The following is a 4,160-nucleotide window of genomic DNA, read 5'->3' on the forward strand; positions in this document are numbered from 1 at the left end:
CCTAATTTCTCATGGAAGGATCAAAAGCCTCAACAAGGCTTTAATAATGGTGGAAGAAACAGGTTTAACAATAATAAACCTTTTCTATCATCCACTCAGCAACAGACAGAGAACCCTGAACAAAATACTTCTAATTTAGCAAACTTAGTCTCTGATCTATCTAAGGCCACTGTAAGTTTCATGAATGAAACAAGGTCTTCCATTAGAAATTTGGAAGCACAAGTGGGCCAGCTGAGTAAAAGGATCACTGAAATCCCTCCAAGTACTCTCCCAAGCAATACAGAAGAGAATCTAAAAGGAGAGTGCAAGGCCATTGACATAAGCAAAATGGCCGAACCCAATGAGGGAGAGGAGGACGTGAATCCCAAGGAGGAAGACCTCCTGGGACGTCCAGTGATCAATAAGGAGCTTCCCTCTGAGGAACCAAAGGACTCTGAGGCTCATCTAGAGACCATAGAGATTCCATTGAACCTCCTTATGCCCTTCATGAGCTCTGATGAGTATTCCTCTTCTGAAGAAAATGAGGATGTTACTGAAGAGCAAACTACCAAGTTTCTTGGTGCAATCATGAAGCTGAATGCCAAATTATTTCGCATTGATACTTGGGAAGTTGAACCTCCCTTGTTCATCAATGAACTAAGTGATCTGGATCAACTGACATTGCCTCAGAAGAGACAGGATCCTGGAAAGTTCATAATACCCTGTACCATAGGCACCATGATCTTTAAGGCTCTGTGTGACCTTGGTTCAGGAATAAACCTCATGCCCCTCTCTGTAATAGAGAAATTGGGAATCTATAGGGTGCAAGCCGCTAAAATCTCATTAGAGATAGCAGACAGTTCAAGAAAACAGGCTTATGGACAAGTAGAGGACGTGTTAGTAAAGGTTGAAGGCATTTACATCCCTGCTGATTTTATAGTCCTGGATACTGGAAAGGAAGAGGATGAATCCATCATCCTAGGAAGACCTTTCCTGGCCACAGCAAGAGCTGTGATTGATGTTGACAGCGGTGAACTAGTCCTTCAATGGAATGAGAACTCCCTTGTGTTTAAAACTCAAGGATCTCCCTCTACAACCATGGAGAGGAAGTAGAAAAAGCTTCTCTCAAAGCAGAGTCAACCAGAGCCCCCACAGTCAAACTCTAAGTTTGGTGTTGGGAGGCCACAACCAAACTCTAAGTTTGGTGTTGAACTCCCATACCCAAACTCTAAGTTTGGTGTTGGAGAGTCTCAACAAAGCTCTGCACATCTGTGAGGCTCCATGAGAGCCCACTGTCAAGATATTGACATTAAAGAAGCGCTTGTTGGGAGGCAACCCAATTTTTATTTATCTAACTATATTTTCCTTAGTTATATGTCTTTGTAGGTTCATGATCATGTGGAGTTACAAAATAAATATAAAAATTGAAAACGGAATCAAAAACAGCAGAAGAAAAATCACACCCTGGAGGAGCATCTGTCTGGCGTTCAGCGCCAGAACAGAGCATGGTGCTGGCGCTGAACGCCCAAAATGGGTAGCTTCTGGGCGCTGAACGCCAGAACAGGCATGGTTCTGGCGTTCAATGTAACGACCCAATTTTCGATATGTCTAGATCATACCGGAAACTGAGCGCTACCAATTTGTCTTCCTAATTATTATCTATTATTTATCATATGAGCCTGATTCGTTGTTAAAAGCGTAGTTAATTTGCGAGGTTTTTTTTTTTTGAAAACGTTTGGATTAATAGGCGGAATCACTCATAATCAATTCACAAGTAATAACAGATAAAACAGTTATAAACAACCACACATAAATACATCACAAGTAGCGAGCAACATTTAGTGATCCAGCCTTTGTTAGAGTATAGACCTTTAGTTAGAACACCCTTAAATATAGCTAGATAATAACTATATACATATACATACATACAACTTCCCAAGTCCTGACCCTGTTTAAGAAGTCCCTAAGCTGGCACCCAGGCTAGCCTAGACCCTATACTCACCTAGTCCCTCTAAACTACTAAAGCGAGGGAAAGTACGTTCTAAGTCTTCACAACTCAAGTCAGGTGGAACGTCATCAAAAGATAGAACATCATCTGCTACTCCTCTGCACGATCAGACTTTTTCACAGGACGTCTCTCTGGTACCTCATGAAGTAGCCACACAATAGGAATCTCGTACACAGGATTTAGGTTAAAGTGCGCATACGAACAGGGTGCAGACGTTGGCTGGTCTCACAGTATATACATATAATCTGAGAACGATATTCACCTTAGACTCAGAAGACTACCTAAAGCAGAATCCCTTTTTGCGTACAATTGTCAGCGAACTACGGAAAGGAACTCTTACTTCCATCTGAAGGGGAAAGGGAGAGAGAAGGGGTAAGAATTGGGGAGTTCTTAGTAGGGTCGGGGTTATTAGTTACGTTCATTTATTTGGGGTCGATTAGCAGACGAATAATAGAATATAGCGAAGCAGTAAACAAAAGATAAAGACAGAAAGAGAAAGTAGAGACAATAGAAAGCAGAACACAAATAAAAGAATACAAGAAAATAAAACATAAAAATAGCATACAAGCAGACAAACACAAAGAAATAGATCACACACAGAAAGGAATGCAACAGAGAATGATGCGCAGACAAGAATGATGCATGTCTAGCCCTAGCGCAGGCCATGAGCTCATGTGTCGGTTGGCTGCCCGCAATCCCGACATTTATCCGGTCACGAGTAATCCCGATTTCCCGAATACGATTTTCCGTTCCTAAATAAATGCGCATATAATAATAGCCGCTCATTTGAGACAGTCTCTGCTTACTGCAGGAAAATATATATACTCTGCTCTGCTCTGGGGAAGCGGAAAATAGCTGTAGGTAACTTAGTTTCCCTACAGAAACTCTGGGTTGCATTAAGCAACTAATATATATTAAATATAGCTCTGGGTTGCATCAAGCAACAAATATATATATATATATATATATATATATATATATATATATAAATATAGCTCTGGGTTGCATCAAGCAACTAATATATATATATATATATATATATATATATATATATATATATATATATATATATATATATATATATATAAATATAGCTCTGGGTTGCATCAAGCAACTAATATATATATAGCTCTTTATTATATTACTCTTCTCTTTATATCTCTTTACTCTGTTCTGGTTTCTCTTTTCTCTGTATCTCTTTACTCTGTTTTAATTACTCTGTTCTCTGTATCTCTTTTCTCTTCTCTGATTACTCTTTTCATCTGTATCTATATTACTCTTTTTCTCTTTATCTCTTTACTTTACTTTGGTTACTCTGTTTTCTGTGTTTCTCTACTCTGCTCTGATTTCTCTGCTTAACGTATGTATTTAAAGTTTATGTAAATTTCGGTATGAATAGTTCGCCTGTCCCAAGTATAGGTTCATTAAGTCTATACTGAAACAGTTTAACTTTTCATATTATACCTAACCCTAGTCGCAACTCAAGTACTAACTAAGTTGCCCTAGTTCGTTCACTAGTCTCTGTCTGTTTTTATGTCGTTAAACTTTTACAGACTTTTTCTTTTGTTTTTATCTTTTCTTTAACTTTTTATCTTTTATTTATCTTCACCTCACTATCATGTTATTACCACTCCCTAAGTGTTTTATAAAGGTAATTATGAGATTCTGCACTTAAAGTTGTCTTTCTAAAGCTTTTACAGAAAACTACCTTTTTTGCATTATTTTATTATTTTTATTAAAATATTATTTTTAATTAAATATTACTATTTAATATTTTATTATTATTTATTATTTTATTATTAAATTTTCGAAAATTACCTTGCCTTTACCTTTTAACCTTTAAAATTAACTTTTTACCCCGGTAACTTTTAATATTTCTACTTTAACCACCCTAACTTTCAGAAATTACAAAATAACCCCTCAAACACCAAAATATTTACTTCCTTGCCCTTTCTAAGATCTAAAAGGTGTTCTTCAATGTTCTTCACCACACTCAAAGTGTTCTTCGTGTTCTTCGTATATTCTTCAGATTCTTTCTCTGTTTTTACCCGTTTTTCAGTCTTTTCAGCAACCGATTTTTACCATAATTCAAAATAAAATTGCAGCCACTAAAACCCCATATTTTCTACATGATTTTAACACAAATTGAACCCTAATTTAAGGTCTAGGGTTC

Source organism: Arachis hypogaea, chromosome 11 (assembly GCF_003086295.3).
Source record: "Arachis hypogaea cultivar Tifrunner chromosome 11, arahy.Tifrunner.gnm2.J5K5, whole genome shotgun sequence".
Taxonomy (NCBI): Eukaryota; Viridiplantae; Streptophyta; class Magnoliopsida; order Fabales; family Fabaceae; genus Arachis; species Arachis hypogaea.